This window comes from Meriones unguiculatus, chromosome 21, assembly GCF_030254825.1.
Source record: "Meriones unguiculatus strain TT.TT164.6M chromosome 21, Bangor_MerUng_6.1, whole genome shotgun sequence".
Lineage (NCBI taxonomy): Eukaryota > Metazoa > Chordata > Mammalia > Rodentia > Muridae > Meriones > Meriones unguiculatus.
Window position 1 is genome coordinate 8,152,496 of NC_083368.1, and position 18,205 is coordinate 8,170,700.

General features: G+C 37.1%; 1 protein-coding gene and 1 pseudogene across 2 annotated transcripts in view; one reads left to right on the forward strand and one right to left on the reverse strand.

Annotated features, from left to right (window-relative positions):
• Grid2 (glutamate ionotropic receptor delta type subunit 2) overlaps window positions 1-18,205 on the forward strand; it is a 1,564,629-nt gene that overhangs the window by 31,197 nt on the left and 1,515,227 nt on the right. The gene's annotated exons all lie outside the window — the stretch shown is intronic.
• Window positions 12,559-12,666, reverse strand: LOC132649829 (U6atac minor spliceosomal RNA; annotated as a pseudogene).

The window sequence follows — 18,205 nt, forward strand, 5'->3', positions numbered from 1 at the left end:
CTTACTATTAGTTTGTTGTTAGTTTTGCATCCCTGTTAGCTTTTAGCTTTTTTTTCTCAAACTTGAAAATCCTTGAACTCTGCTATGCCTTTTTAAATTCTTTGTAGCTACCATAACCTATACATATATATGTACACACACACACACTCACACACACTTTATTAAGTTAATATTAGCAATTAAGTTTGGAATAAAAGAACCCATATTTGTCTTAGCCACCTGTGGAGAGATATGAAGGAATGTTTGTTTACCCTGGTGCCAACAGAACTTTCATATCTGGCGAAATTATTGTTATTTAATAAATTTAGACATTATGGAAACACAATTTGTTACTCTACATTTTTGGCATAGTATGCTCATGCTCAACTCCTAGCTACATTGGGTATAAACTTTTCCTCATTGTGTTTGAACTTGTTTGCTTATTTCCCAAACAACATGAAAATTGTCCATTTTTCATATTCTTCATTAGCTAAGATAATCGCTACAGAGCACCGAGCTTTGATTAGCACATAATGTATAATCATGATTCATGAATCATTATAATTAATTTTGCTTTCAGTTTGATTTTGCAGAGGTTGATATTTGGGAGTAATTTAATCACAATTATGACTTTTAGAATAAAATAATGGGATAACAAGTTATGAGTGAGGCAATACATTTCTGAATTGATTCAAAACAAATTCTTATCTTATGTTTTAAAAAGTCTGAGGTGTAGTAGGATGTGTTATTTGCATTTTAAACGATGTATAATTTCTGGGGACTGTTTTCTACAAAACAGGAAAATGAGTCTTCCCAATGTTATGGTTGAATGCCTAGGCTTAGATGTTCATAAAAAACCAAATGCCAGATTTGTGTGTATCAATTATCTCCAACGCGTAGCACTCATTCTGCATGAAAGATTCTAGGAATTGGTTCCTTTTTTGTATGCAGCAGACCATAATTGAGTACTCTCTGGTCTGTGCTGTTACACTGGAGACTGATCACACTGTAAAACCTATTTCATGAAGACAAAAAAAAATGTTTAGACATTGAAAAACATAACAAATAGGAATAGGCACAAAGAAAGTTATTTATAGCTCTGTTATTCACTGATAAAGATTGTTAAAATTGTATGGCCTTCCTTTTTATTAAACATAGGTACACACATTACATTTGTGTCAAAGCATATATTTTACTAATCCTTTTCCATTTCTACTCATTAACTTTCACACTTGAAAAGGAGAAATTTTGATCCCTTTTCTCCTCCTCATGAGGTCTATCTCAGGAAAAGGTACCATGATTTAAATGACTTCGGATTGCTTCCTCAGTCTTACTTGTTCTAATCACACTGATGCTTTTATGAGTTTGAAGACAAGTTCCTGCTCCACCAAGGCCACTGAATATGCACCCTCTTTTACCTACAGGGTCTTTACAAATATATATCTCATCACATCTTCTGATCAAACACACTTTTCTCACTGAAGATTTTTTGGCCTTATATGACAAGTGACATTTCATATTTTCCTGTGAACTTTATTATCCTTCATAGAACTGACCCAATAGAAACTAGGAACAGGAAATTCTAAATGTTTTGTATAATATGTATCTTGAATGATTGTATTCTTCCAAACTTCAGGGATTGTGTCTCATCCTATCAAATCACTATCTTTACAATGTAGCATGGACTTTGTTAAGAAATCTGTTCACAGTTCTAGTAATCTTATTATAGAATGAACTTATTATAATCTTATTATAGAATGTTTCTAAAATTAATGCTTTTTAATATCTTAAGAATAAAGTTATTGGTTCAATGTGAAATGATACTTTACAAATGCTGTAGTTCTGTATTATTGAGTTAGTATTCCATTTTACTATTTTTTCTGATTCTGACTTTTTAAGCAATATTTTTAATTCTTTGAGAATTTTGTACATTGTATCCTGAACACATTCACCCCTTCCACCACTGTAGAAGGATTTTAACCTAGTAACATACTTGGAATACAGACACACCCTTAGTACACATCTTTAATCCCAATCTGTGACAGTAAAGTTAGTCTGTAGAAAGAAGCACCCATATTTGAAAGTGATATCTAAATTGAGTGGCAGACAAAGTGATGAATCAGAGAAAGATTTGATTGATTAGGGTATGTCTAACCCTCACAAGAACAGCGAAGAAAGAGGGGCTGCTTAAAAGAAAGCAGCATGGGGGGACAGTTTTAACAGGGACAGGTTGGTTGAAGAGAAAACAAGCTAGACATAGGTAAAGGGAATGAGCCAGAAAACAAGGAGCCAGAGGATTAGAATGGATTGCTAGAGTTAGTTTGAAGCCAAGCAGTGCAATTCAGTCAGAAGCTGAGAGAAGCCAGTCTGAATCAGTCAATTTGGAGAGGAGTTTGAGCTAGAAGAGCTGAGTTAAACTAGCCAACTAGAGTTCAGAAAGAGCTAGAAAGCATGAGCTTACTCAGCAATAAGTCTCGGAAGCTAAAAACTTTCTTGGTATAGATTAGATTGTACGGAGGCTAAAAGCTCCTTTCCAGCCTCCCAAATGTGAGCTTGTACCTTTCTCTTCATTAAGTCTAGTTTGTGTGGCCTAAGTGGTTTTGGAGTGGCGCCCGCACTGGCATGTGATTGTCTCACCAGGGTTACATCATTAAGGAAAAGTGTCTCCTCCTCATTCAGTAGCTATCAATTGTCAGTAGGCCCTCACCTGGTGCTAGGGTTTGAATTCCGCCTTTCCCCCCCTCTATGCTGGGAATTTTGTATGACGTGAGACTATGCAGATTTTGTGCATCCTTTCACATTTGCTATGAATTCATATATGCAACTGGTTTTTTTTTTGTTGTTTTTTTTGCAACTGGAAAACACTGTTTCCTTGATGGAAAACACTGTCTCTTATAATCTGTCTTCCACTTTTTCATAAAAATGCCTGAACCTTTAGGGAAGGAGTTTGGATATGTTCGTTTCATTTAGGGCTCAGGACTTACAGTTTTTTATTCTTTGCTTATTAGTGAATTGAGAATCTTTATGTGAATTGCCACTGACTGAAAGAATATTCTCTGATAAGGGCTAAGACAGGCTATGATCTATAGATATGACAATACCACTTTTAATCATTTTAACATCATGTGAATGGAACAGAATAATAGGATTATATATTCCCTTAGATCCTGACTGATTGAACCACAGGATTTTCATCCTCTTAATAGTGGCAAATGGATTCCATTTCTGGATTGGACCTTATTAGTTGATTACTCACATAACTTTTATTCCACTATGGCACCAGTTGTCATATCTTGTCACTGTTGTAGTTTATATAGCTCACATCGGGACGGTATTACTCTCCTACAGTAGTGTGCATAGCTCCTTCTTGCATCAAGAAAGCTAACCCATAATGATGAATCTTCCAAGTAAGTTCCAGCATGGTCTCCATGTTCTGTGATACAAGTATGTAGACTCTTGAGCAATAGATTCTTTCTGTCAATTTCCAGAAGGTAGCTAATAGCATTGTCACTAGCCTATAATGCTTGGGGGTCTATGGGACCTGACTGGCCAATACCTCAAAATTAAGGACCCTATTCTTGGAACTGGAGATTTTATTTGGTAGCTCCTTATGCCTGATTGTTATTACATTCTAAATACAGAAAGAAATATATTTAAAGAAGAGAAATATATTTAACCAAGACCCCATAGGTGGACCTTTACATTTTCTTACTGTCTGCAATAATATGCATAGTACAATGAAAACAGAGGTTCATGCAATAGATGGTCTTATGTTTTAGTTCTCCAGAAAATTATACTAAGGTGGGGATTTTAATGAAATAAGCCTATTGAACTACAGGTTCAGAACTAAAAGGAGATAGGAAAGAGGAAACACGATAAAGCTAAGGTATAGTTGGTTCCAGAAATCTGTCCACAGATAATTCTGGTCATGTTTGTGTATTTTTTTGTGCTTGTGCCAGGTGCATAGATTGCTGTTCACATTTCCAGGCTATGAAGTATTCATGGCATCAGTGTAGAAATGTCCTGTTGAGACTGTATTGAAGAGTTCTTATTTGCTACTTTATTTTTTTCTTTTTGTTTAATTAAAATTTTATTTTTTATATTAGTTACAGTTTATTTACTTTCTATCCCAACTATAGCCGCCTCCCTCATTCCCTCCCAATCCCATCCTCCCTCCCTCAGCTCTTCCTTGCCCCTCTCTAAGTCTACTGATAGGGGAGGTCCTTCTCCCTTCCCATCTGACCCTAGCTTATCAGGTCTCTTCAGGACTGGCTGCAATGTCCTTCTCTGTAGCTTAGCAAGTCTGCTCCTACCTCCGGGAGGGAGGGGAGGTCAAAGAGACAGCCACTGAGTTTATGTCAGAGACAGTCCCTGTTCCCCTTCCTAGGGTACCCACTTGGGTACTGAGTTGCCATGGGCTCCATCCCAGCAGGGGTTCTAGGTTATATCCGTGCATGATCCTTGGTTGGAGAATCAGTCTCAGAAAAGACCCCTGGGCCCAGATATATTTGGTCCTTGTGGAGTTCCTGTCCTCTCCAGATCTTACTAAAACCCTCTCCTTTCATATGATTCCCTGAACTCTGCCCAGGGTTTGGTTGTGAGTCTTAGCCTGTGTTTTATACAATAGCAGATTGTCAGGAGGTTTCTCCATCTCTGATCTCAAGCTGTACTACAGAGCAATAGTATTAAAAACTGCATGGTATTGGCATAGAAACAGAAAGGTGGATCAATGGAACCGAATAGAAGACCCAGAAATAAACCTACACACCTATGGGTACTTGAATTTTGACAAAGAAACCAAAAGCATTCAATGGAAAAAAGACAGCATCTTCAACAAATGGTGTTGGTCCAACTGGATGTCTTCATGCAGAAAAATGAAAATAAATCCATATTTACCACCCTGCACAAAACTAAAGTCCAGGTGGATCAAAGACCTCAACATTAAACCAGACACACTAAATTGGTTAGAAGAGTTCTTACTGTGGTGCAGAGTCTAGCACCTGGAGGAATTCTGATTTATGTACCACAGGTCTATCATATTCCGAGAAGGAACAGAAGGACTGAGGAAAGTGCTCGCAGGTGTATTTGGGAAAAGTCAAGGTTTTGCAGTAAATAAAATAAAAAGGTGCTTGGGGATTTGGCAATAAGGGGAAGTGAACTTGAATCATTAAATTGAAAGAGTTCATTCAAGATCTATAGTATGTGTATATTGTATTGGTTGCTATGAAGTTCAGATGATCTGTAAACAAAAATACTATTACTACTAAAACAAAGCATGATGTTTTTCTTTACACTGTTAACTGAGTGCTTGGTTAACTTTGGTAAACAAAAACATTCCATAAGGTTTCTCAGGTGTTGAGAAATTGCTGTGAACATACATACATACACACTCCCACACAAATAGAACTTCCCTCAGCCTTATATGTTGTAAATATCTAGTTCAATATCCAAAAAACTGTATTTAAAAAATAGAAAACTTAATTTCATTTAGAACTGAAACATGCTTCTAAAAGGAAATATATGAAAAATATTATAAAATAGTGAGTTATAAAAGTATTTTTAGTATGAGGAAAATCTGGGTGTCATTTCTTAATTCTTAAAAAGTTATTACAGTATGCCATTATTACCAAATCTTAGGTGTAATATTTAATTACTCCAGGTTTAATATTTTTCTATTTGCAAAATTTAGTGGGACACCTCCTTACCTTCTGGGACAGAGGCCATCGAGAAGCTAATGAGTTAACGTTTATAGAGGCTTTTGGGCCGCCTTTAGATGAAAGGTACAATATAAATCCAAAATATTAATGTTTAAGTGTGACGTTCTCTAATTACTTCCCATTGCCTCAGGGACGTTACTGTAGATTAATACTTTCCTCTGGAACACCTGGCGCAGTCGGTATATGGAGCAGCACATTTTTGGTTAAACCATTATAATTCCATAGTCATTACCATGTGTCAAAAGCAGCTTAAGTATGCACATTACATTTACATATTTTGCATCTTAATATTTACCTTGACTTATTTATCAATATAACAAGTATTAAGGTCATTTGTTATTATGCGTTTCTATCTGGGCTGCTGTAAGAAAAATATTTTTAAGCTACAGGGATAAATTTAAAAATGAGATAATTTTGAATAAAGTGAAAGAACATTTTGCTTATTGTTTTTATTTTAAAATTAGACCACTTCAACAGTTATTGGCTATCTTAGAATAGGAAAGAAAAAAGTAATTGTATTAGTTAAGGTTCTTTAGAGAAACTGAATTTATAGACTTAATATATCATATCTCTCTCTCTCTCTCTCTCTCTGTGTGTGTGTGTGTGTATGTCTGTCTGTCCATATAAGGGATTAATTAGAATTAGTTATAGGCCATGGTTCAGCTAGTCCAGCAATGGCTGTCTACCAAGAATCCATTAACTGTTCAGTCCACGAGGTTGGATCTCTTAGCTGGTTATAATTATAGGTTGGGATCCTGAAGAAGTTGGCTCTTTCAGTGAGGGGCAAGTAGGCAAAGCACAAAAGCTTCCTTCCTCCATGTCTGTGGGCTGCTATTAGAAGGTAAGGCCCGGATGAAAGGTGAATCCTCCCACCTCAGGAGACCCATTTCAAATGGTTTAATAAAGAAGAGTCTCCTCCTCACAGGTGTACCCAGCTGCTCAGGTATGTGTAACTCCCAATGCTGTTAAGGTGACAACCAAGAATGACTATCACAGTAACCTCTATAAGAATAATCTCACATTTATATGAGATTGTATTCCTATTTATTAACTATACATACCTATCAGACTTGGAGGTGTTCATATATTGCATCCTCCTTATAGTCCTTTATATACTAGATGAGATTTTTAACTCAGATTTCAGGAAAAATAGGAAAAACCCGAAATGTAACTAGCTCCAGGTCATAGTCGATTTAAAGCAAAGGGATGTGACTCATGTAATATTTTAGCACCTGTGTAATGATAATTCTACAGAATGTTACCTTGTAGTCTGTTCTGCCCGTTTCCCTGTCCTGGGTCCCACCAAATTCACCCTGAACAAGATAATTTTAATAACAAAGTAATTATGGGACTGAACGTTGAAGGAATTCTCAATAGAAGAAGTGTTCTTCTTTGCCAGGGTTTTCTGTGTGAGCTGCCTATTTGGCTCCTTGCCAAATCAATAAGCATAAACACTGAAATTGCAAGGAGAAGGATCCAAGACACAAAGCTCATTTTTGTTAGACTCGAGCTCAAAGCACATAGCTGAGGGAGCAGCACATGTAATTCAGTGTAAGAAACCCAGCCCGTGGCTCTGCACTGAGTCCTGGAAGCAGGGTTCTTTATAGGCACCCTCTCTCAACCTAAAGTTCTTTAGAGGGACGTTTACATAAACGATAAATATTGATCACCTCTCCCTGAGGGGGGAGCAGCCGTACCAGGCCACAGAGGAAGACAAAGCAGCCACTCCTGATGAGTCCTGATAGACGAGGGTCAGAGGGAAGGGGGGGAGGACCTCCCTATCAGTGGACTGGGAGAGGGGCACGGGTGGTGAAGAGGAAGGGAAAGTGGGAGGGAACTACGGGGGGGGGAATACAAAGTGAATAAACTGTAATTAATAAAAATAAAATAATAAAAATAATAATGAACTGAGGAAAATGTAAACTGACACTATGTTCTGTAAACATTTGGAGAACTTATTCGGAATGATATCTCTTTTATTTTGCCTCTGTTTTACCTTTCATGCCTGCTCCATACACATGTCCAGAAACAATTTGTATAAAACAAAATCCTTCCACTGATTCGCCTTATGATCGGCTCTAATAAACACATGCTGATGTTTTTGACCATACTTACAGGCATCAAAACATCATCCAAACTCTCTGCACATGAAGCCTTTCTTATTTTGCTGCCTGGTTAATTTTACGTTTGTGCTGCACCTCTTATAGAGTGCACTGCTTTGTGGATATTTTTCAGCACACTGAATTGCAGCTCCTTGTTTTTCATGTTATGAACCTATTACGACATTTGTACATGCCTTTCCATTCTTCCCCATGATGGGTGGGCTGCAAAACAATGCATAGCAACTTCTCTGTTTCAGCGTTTCCTGAATGTCAGTCACACAAGAGAGGCAAACAAATGTATTAAACTATTTCTTCACTTGGAAACGTTTACAAACCTTGCAAAGGGAGGTCTGGACACCAGTGCATGTATATGATAGAAAAACATGAGCTGAACAAGCAAACACATTCGTTCACTACTGGTAGACTGTTGCACCCGCTTTTGATCCCTTCTGCTTTGTTGGACTTCCTCTTTCAAATCAGATTGGAATGCCTTCTCAGTCCCTTTCAGCTCCTAGAGTTTACTGCTCTGTCACTGCTGTATTATGTCACTATTGAGAGCAAGCTCCGTATGGGCATGCTGTATTGACTGTGTCTCACTTGCTGGTTTAGATTTCTGATCATGGGGAGCTGATCTCTTCAGGTTGATTCTTTAAGTCTTCAGCTATTTGTGTGACTTTTATTCACATATATAACCATTTCTGTGAAAGCTGATGCTACAAATAAATATAGAATCTCTTCCACACCTATCCCTAACCTGCTCTATATTCCAGATTCCCAGGTCACCACAACCTCTTTAACTGATATATTTCAGGAACCCTGAAACTTCTGTCAACATTAGCCTACAATCTAGACTAAATTATTTTAAAATTGAAAATAGATTTTTCTTTTACGTGATATATCCTAGCCACAGTTTCCCTTTCCTCCACTCCTTTCGCTTGTTCCCTTCAGCTCTCACCCAGATTAAATTCCTTCTCCTTTTTCTCTCCTGCAAAGAGTAGGCCTCCAAGAGTTGATATCAAAACAGGACAATAAGACAAGATGAAAGCCCTCATATCTAGTCTGAACAAGACAACACAGTAGGAGAAAATAGTCTCAGGAGCAGGCAAAAGAGTCAGAGATACACCCACCCCCGCTGTTAGGCGTCTCACAAGAACACCAAGCTAACAGCTATAATCTATAAGCAGAGGACCTGCTATAGACCCATGAAGGCCTGTGTTTGCTGTTTTAGATTCTGTGAGCTCATGTGAGTCCTGCTTAGGTGATTCAATGGGTTATGTTTCTCTGGTGTCCTCCATTCCCTCTGATTCCTACACTCTTTCCTTCCCCTCTTCTGAGGGGTTTTCCGATATCCAAGAGAAAAGACCCAGGGGAGACCTTCAGTTTAGCCTGTCTCTGAATAATGTCTGGCTGTGAGTCTCTGCACCTCTCCCATGTGCTGCCAAGGGATGCCTCTCTAAGGATGACTGAACAAGATTCCAATATATGGGTATATCTATATCCATCTGTCTGTCTGTCTATCTATAAACATTATAATGTATACATATATATATATATACAATTCAGCTGAGTGTAACTACTGGAATCCCTGTCTGGCTACAAAAGATGGCCAGTTCAGCCTCTAACCTTCATGACTAGTAGTCCTCACTAGGATCAACCTCATAAATTCCAGAATTATAGTGCTGGGTTTAGGCATGCCCTCCCCAAACACCTCCAAACTGCAACTGTCTCTCCCCTCATTCTCTGTTCCATCCTTCCCATCTGATCCCTCAAGCTCCCATCCCCGACTGCCCCAGACCACCTGCAAAATAAATTATATTTATTATCAAGGAGATTCATGCTTCCCCATATAGCTCTCCCCTTTACCTAAGCAAAATTTCATGGACGTTTTGAAGTCCAGCTTCACAGAATATAATAGTATTAAAAATCACCTGGAAGGGTTTTGATGCTCATCTATTCCACCGAGAACAGTTTTTGCCCTGTTAAATTTTCTCCTCCTTTATTTGGAGATAATTTTTGTATATCAGTGCCTTGATGGAAGGTCAACTGTTTATGACAAGCAGAGGTCCAGTGAGGCCCCTTTCATTGTACAGGTGCAAACCCAGCTGCATTTACAGTGACAGAGAAGGTAATTCATTGGTGACTGATACATTCACTCCAAACTCTTTGACAGAGTTTAGAATTTAGTTAATGCACTCAGAACAGCACATATGGTTAAATCTTCTTTTAAGGATATATTTTGAAAAAATATGGTTTTTCATACCAGATAATAATCATCCCAATTTATTCTTATACCTGTTATTGACATGGGACCCCTGATGATAATTATGGTTCATTAATTAGACACCCATGTATAAACTGCTTTTTAAACATAGATTTTCAGCTACTGCAATGATATTAAAACAACCTTATCTATTTTCCTAGTACCAAATGTTTGCCATTTATTAACTTAATACATAGGTCTAATAATGTTGCATTATTGTGGTACCAGAAGGTATTTAGAAATGAGTAAAACAGACTAAGGCACTACATACTAAAAAGTGTTTTTGCAAATATATTTATACGTTTGTAATGATTTATGATAAAGTATCATTAAGAAACTTAACATCAAATTAGGGAGTGAAAAGCCTGAGATGTTGAATGTCTGTACAGTTCAAAGACTGAAAACACTGCTTTAGGTTGCTTATATGCGCCAACTGTAAGATGGTGGATTCAGAGAGTTGAGCCAGAAGAAGACCTGTGTTAAGAGTTCAGTGACCTCATCAATGAATCTTTTAAGTTAAAGAACGTAGAAGCAAAATTCTTACGGTAGCATACTGGACATTTTAAGCAGATTTACGTATAATCAGTAATCCTTGTTATATAGGCCTCCAGGACAGGGAATTCATTAACAAAAACTGGAAAATCAGCTAAAGTGCATGTGACTCTTCTTTCATTCGTGGAATTTCCTCCCAAACACAGCCGTGCTGGGCAGAGTTTTCTGGAGCACAGTAAAGTAAATGTATTGATTGTTACTGGAAAAGCAAAGTGTACAGATTTTCAGGCAATCTGTTCATTGATAGACGGCTTGAAAAATCTGAAAAATGGCAGCTGTTTCCCAACATTGTACTGCCAGTTACTACATTATTTTTCATTCTTCTTCATATAAACTCAGATGATATAAGCATGAGGAGGAGAGGGAAACCTGTGACTTACTCACTATGTGTCACTGAGGAGGAGGTAGACAAACAGTGCATGATCAAGGAGCCGTAGGAGCTGGGACACAGACAGAGGCTTCTAAACTGACTGTTGGGCCGCTGACTCAGTGTTTCTTGCATCTGTATGCATATAAATATAACCTGTGAAGTCCATTTTCTGTTGTTTGTGTAAATGTGGTTTCAGGGTTAACCTCTATTATTTTAGTGGGCTCATCCCTGGGAGAGTATAATTCTTGCTCTCTGTACTTACCTGTAGCTTTTGTCTGGGGTAGGAACATGGTGAGATTTTTTGCCTCTTTCGCATTAACATGTCTATTGATATTGCCATTGTGGATACATTTCTATGAGATGCTGTTTCACACCTTGATATTCTGCCTGGTTTGTACAGTCTTTATGCATCATGTTCCTCAGTGTTCATTGACTCACTGATGCAAGAGCGATGATGTATAACGATGAGATTTAGAATTATGATGGTCTAATGAAGTGAGAGTGTAAGGTTCTTTTAAAAGATCCATAGACCTATAAGATATGACAAACATACTGAAATCTATACATCTAAAGAAGATAAACAAGAAAGAGAACCTGGGGTAAGATGATCAAGCCTCACTTAGAAAGACAAATGGGATGGACATTGGAAGTAGGAGAAAACAAATAACAGCACAGGGGCCTAACACAGAGTGCCTCTGAAAGACCTTACCTAGCAGTGTACCAAAGCAGATACTGATACTCATAACCAAACCTTCGGCAAGGCACAGGGAATCATATGAAAGAAGGGGTAGTTAGTATGACCTGGAGAGGACAGGAGCACCACAAGGACCAAATATATCTGGGCACAGGGGTCTTATATGAGACTGTTTCTCCAACCAAGGACCATGTATGGATGTAATCTAGAACCCCTGTTCGGATGTAGCCCATGGTAGCTCAGTATCCAAGTGGGTACCCTAGTAAGCGGAACAGGGACTATTTCTGACATGAACTCAATGGCTGGCTCTTCGACTCCTCCCTCCCCCAGAGGGAAGAGCAGCCCTGCTAGGCCACAGAGGAGGACTTTGCAGCCAGCCCTGAAGATACCTGATAAACCAGGGTCAGATGAAAGGGAAGGAGGTCCCTCCCAATCAGTGGACTTAGAAGGGGGCAGGGAGGAGATGAGGGTGGGAGGGTGGGATTGGTAGGGAATGAGGGAGGGGGATACAGCTGGGATACAAAGTTAATAAACTGTAACTAATATTAGAAAAATAAAAATAAATAGTGGAAAAAAAGATCCATGGAGAATTAGATATCAAAGTTGTTTTAATTTCATTCTCCTAACAGCTAAGGATGATCAACACATTTTGAAATGATTGTTTTATGATTTTTTTCTTGTCTATTTTAATTCTGTTGACAAAACTCTGTGTAGATAACTTAGCACCAGCACCCCCTCTTTATTTCTGGCCATTTGTTTCCTTGACTCTTTGTTTTTTGAAATCTTTGTTTATTCTGGACATTAACCTCCTATCAGATTAATAGATGGTAAATATTCATTTCCCATTCTGTGAGTGTTTTTCTCTTGGTTGATTGTTTTCTTAAATACACAGAAGGTTTTAAGCTTTTTAACTGTATGTGTGTTTTTAGGCCCAAGGGCCTGTTCCATCCTTCTTAAGGGGAGTGCTAACCTTCTCTCCTTTCATACAACATGGTTTTAAGTGTTTTAAAGTCTCAGCTGTTCCTGAGTTGATTGAGTCTTACTTAGAAACTCCTCTCCTGCATCTCTATCTTGAAGGGTACCGCTTATGTTTTCTTCTTATAGTCTTGTCTACTTGTAGTTGTGCATTTTAGATTGAGGTTTTTGATCCATGTGGATCTAATGTGTAAACTGACAGATGTGAGTCAATGTTTTTCCTTCTTCATGTGGACATTCAGTTTTCCAGCACCAATTGTTGAAGATGCTCTCTTTTCTTCAGTGTTTGTTTTTTAACTCTGCTAAATACCAGTTGTCTGTAGTTATGAGTAATCATTTTTGAGTTTTCTATTTTATTCCAATGGTATAGAGGACTGTTTTGTGCCAGTGCCATATTGTTTTTACTAATATAGCTCTATAGTATTTCTTAAAGTTGGGAATTCCAGTCCCTCTAATATTATTCCTTTTTAGTCAGGATTGTTTTGGCTATCCAAGGTTGTTTTGGGTTCCATAGATATAATTCAAGAAACTTTATTGATGTAAAGAATGTTGTGGGTATTTTTTTATTATTAGAATTGCTTTGCATATGTGAATTGATTTTGGGAGGGTGGCCATTTTTCATAATATTAATTCTACTGACCAATGAAAGTGGGGTATCTTTTTGTTTTCTAGTATATTTCTCAATCTAATTCATCAAAAATTTGAAGTTTTAACTATTGAGGTCTTTTACCTCAATGGTTAAATTTTTTCAAAGGTATTTTATTATAATGCTAGCGTAATGAGAGTATGTCCACTTTCTCTTTCTCAGTGAGGCTACTGTGATGTATGTATATTTATTTTGTATTCTTCCTGTTTACTAAAATTGTTTTTTGCTCCTAGATATTACTTAGTGAAATTTTTAGGATTGCTTTTGTATAATCTATCATCTGAAAATAAGAATAACTAGACTTTCTTCCCTATAATTAAAATTAAATTAAAATTAATTATAATTTAATTTAATTTTATAATTTAATTTTAATTTCCTTCTCTTGCCTTTTCCTCCAGAAAATGCTTCTAGGGTAAGGGTTGGGGATAATGGACAGCCCAATTTCATTCCTGATTTTAATGCCATTGCTTCATCATTTTCTTCACGTAGGATAATGTTGGCTGTGTTTTTGTCACATATGGCATTTATTATGTAGAAGTATGTCCCCTCTAGTTTTACTCTCTTCAGTATTCTTTTATCGTCATGAAAATAAGTTGGATTTTGTCAGGTGTTTTTTGCGCATGTATTGAGGCATTCGTGTATACTTAGCTTTAGGTCTGCTCACATGATTTATTATGTACTGACCTAAATATGTTAAACCAACACTGAATTTCTGTGGTGAATCTTACTCGATAATGATAGATATGTGCTTGTATTGTTTTATTGAGCAATTTGCATGTGTGCTCATTATGGATATTGACATGTAATGTTTTGTGTTGTTGTTTTGTGTGTGTGTATTTGGGGTATAAAAGTCATACTGGCTTTATAGAATGAGTTTGGGGGACATACTTGTGTTTCTAGTTTTTTGTTTGTTTGTTTTTAGAATAATTTAAGAAGTAATACTTGTTGTTCTTCTTTGAAATTCTACTAGGATTTCGCTGTTGATCAACCTGGTCCTGAGCATTTCAGTCAGGAGGCTTTTTATTATTTTTTAAGTCTCCACATTTGTTATGTATCTGTTAAGGTTGTTGATCTTGGCTTAAATTTAGTGGAATAAATGAATAAAGAAATGTGTCCATTTATTTCTAATATTCCAACATAATGGAGTACAACTTTTTAAAGTATTCCCTTGTAATGGTCTATATTTCTTTGGTGTCTGTTTTAATTGTGAGTATAATAATTTTGATCAATTGGGCTAAAGTCCTATCAATCTTGTTAACCTTCTCAAAGAATTAGCTTTTAGATTTATTGGTTCTTATTGTTTTCTTTCTATTTCATTATTTTCTGCTTTGATTTTTAATATTTCTTGGGTTATACTGAGTTTGGGTTTAGTATGTTCTTATTTTTTAAAATATTGGTACAAACAACTATAACCTTCTCTATCTAAAAATCTGTTAATGTGCTCCATAGGTTTTGTTGTTCTGTGTTTTTATTTTCATTTAATTCCAAAAATATTAACCTACTTAAATGTATATTCTTAAGAAAAATGTGTTTGTTGTTGATTTTAAGTTCAGTTATTTTTTTTCTGTATTTGTTTAGGTTTTTGTTGTATCTCATTAAGTCTACTTTAGAGTAGCTTCCATGTACTACTGTGTAGAATGTATCCCTCTTTCTCTCTCACTCCTCACCCCTCTCTTTCTCCTCTCTTTCTTCCTTCTCTCCCCCCCACCGCGGTGTGTGTGTGTGTGTGTGTGTGTGTGTGTGTGTGTGTGTGTGTTGGGTCAATTATTCTATAGTTATTAGACCCATTCAATGTAAGATTTCATTTAATCCTGAGTGTTCTGTTTCCTTTTTGCGCAGATGGATTAAATGAGTTGTCATATTAGAGAAAATGGGATGTTGATGTCAGTTTTACTTGGTTGGTGCTAACCTGTGTCTTTAATTCCTTTAGTATACTTTTGATGAAATGCTCACCAGAGTGGGTGTATATATGTTTGGTACGGTAATATTTTCTTGAATAATTGACCCTTTGACTATTATGAAGTATCCTTTTTTGGTCTCTTCTGTTTAGAGTCTCTTTTATCACATATTAAGATGATAACATTGGTTTGTTTCCTGATCTCTTTTTCTTGGAATACTTTTTCCATATTTTCGGTGTTTAAAACAACTGTGGATTTCTTACAGACAACAGATAGATGGATTTTGTTTCTTATTCTGCTTAGTTAGCTTGTGTCTTTTCTACTTTTTTTTTAATTTTCACTTTATTTTTTATTAATTAAAGTTTATTCATTTTGTATCCCAGCTGTAGCTCTCTCCCTGATCCCTTCCCAATCCCACCCTCCAGTCCTCTTCATATTACAATCCTAGGTTGTTGTCAATCATTGTAGGGAATGCAAAGCAGGAATTTCAAACAGCTGGTCACATCAAGAACAAATAAATCTGAATGCATACATCCTTGCCTGATTGTTTGCTCAGTTTCATTTTCCACTCACACAGTTCAGAACACTCTGTGTAAGGAATGGTGCTGCCCACAATGGGTTGGGTCTTTCTACGTCAATAAATCAAGTTAAGACTATCCCTCACTGACATGCCCACAGGTAGCCTATTATTGAAAATTCCCCATTGAGACTTTCCCACCAGATTAATCTAAGTTATGTTAATTTGAGAGTAAATGTAACAAATCACCATTATGTAGGTGGATTTAGAATAGTTTTTAACTCCTAGGCATACATCCAAAAGATGCTCAACAAGGACATTTGCTCAACCATGTTTGTAGCAGCTTTATTCATAATAGCCAGAACCTGGAAACAACCCAAATGTCCGTCAACAGAGGAATAGATACAGAAATTGTAGTACTTTTAAACAATGGAATACTACTCAGCAATTAAAAACAAGGAAATCATGAAATTTGCAGGCAAATGGTGGGATCTAGAAAAGATCATTCTGAGTGAGCTATCCCAGAAGCAGAAAGACACACACTATATATACTCACTTATAAATGGGTACTGGACCTGTAAGATAGGATAAACATACCGAAATATGTAAATCTAAAGAAGATGAACAAGAAAAAGGACCTGGGGTAAGATGATCAATCCTCACTTAGAAAAACAAATGGGATGAACATTGGAAGTAGGAGAAAACAAGTAACAAGACAGGAGACTACCACTGAAAGACTCTGAAAGTCTCTACGTAACAGTGTTTCAAAGCAGATACTGAGACTTATAATCAAACCTTGGGCAGAGTGCAGGGAATCATATGAAAGAAGGGGGAGTTCGTATGACCTGGAGAAGAATTTCACAAGGAGCAAATATATCTGGGCACAGGGGTCTTTTGTGAGACTGTATCTCCAGTTAAGGACCATGTATGGATATAACCTTGAATCTCTGTTCAGATGTACCTCGTGGTAGCTCGGTATCCAAGTGGGTATCCTAGTAAGGGGAACAGGGACTATTTCTGATATGAACTCAATGGCTGGTTCTTTGACTCCCCACCGCCCCCGAGGGAGGAACAGCCCTGCTAGGCCACAGAGGAGGACTTTGCAGCCATTCCTGAAGATACCTGATAAGCTAGGGTCAGATGAAAGGAGAGGAGGTCCTCCCTTATCAGTGGACTTGGAAAGGGGCAGGGAGAAGATGAGGGAAAAAGGGAGGGTGGGATTGGGAAAGATGAGAGAGGGGGATACAAAGTTAATAAACTGTAACTAATATTAAAAAAACAAAAAATTTAATTAAAAAATAGAATAATTTTTAACTTCAAATTAACCCTACTTTTATTTTATATAGGATTGTCATCTCCATTTTTAGCAGTGTTTTGTAATTGTCACACACTTGTATATACTAGGTTCTTGAATGAATGTTGTTACGATGACATATATAGAAAAGTAAAACTAAAACAGTGGCCATAGGAAGGCAAACATTTCTCGATTTGAATCAATAACTCACTCTCTCCCATTCTCTCTCTCTCACTCTCTCTCTCTCTACATATATATGCACACACACACACACATATACATTATATTATCTCAAGTAAAAGAGTAAATTCCCATTTATACGATGAACTGATTGCCTCTGAAATCACCAACACTTTTTTGTAGTATAGCAGGGGAGTAGTGGACTCTAGTTCTTTTAGGAAGGTACTTCTTTATCTTTCTTTCTTTCTTTCTTTCTTTCTTTCTTTCTTTCTTTCTTTCTTTCTTTTTTTTTGGTTAAATTTGTTATTTGACATTTTATGCATGTAAGTAATGCATGTTGTTTATTCTCAGCTCCACTCACATCCATATAATCCCTGACTCCTTTGTACATGTTCTTTTCCCACATTCCTGTCTTTCTGTTTTATGACCCAGTGGTTTTAACCAGTGTGACAATGGTTTGGGAATAATCCACTGGAGCCGGGTGAGCTCACTCACGATTGAATATGTAACTGAAGACAGTGACTGCCCCTCTTGGAAATCCACCAATTGCTCAGCAGGAGAGTACTGAACCCCATAAACCACACCCAGATTACGACTGACTGTTTACAAGTGTAGTCTTGTGTAAGCAACCACAGCATCAATTTATAAGGGCATGTTTGCTGTGACTTCGACATACCTTGAGGTTAGAATTTCAGCATTCTTTCTCTACTTTTGGCTACTACATTCTTTTCAGTTCCACTTCTGTAGTATTCCCTATGTTAAGAAGGTGTGATATAACTCAAACGTGCTGTTTTCAGTAGCTTGAGCATCATGAACCTATGTATTTTTCTCTATTCACTCATAAGGAAAACTTTTTCTATTAAGTCTGAAAGTAAAATTTGTTTGTGGGTGCAGACATAAGCATTGAGAAACATCAGTTTGGGAATATGTCTCTCTAGCAAAACAGTAGTAGTCAGGTGCTTACAAAGGACCTGTAACCTCCCCATTTGTGAATTTTTTGACGGTGTTTACAATACCAAGC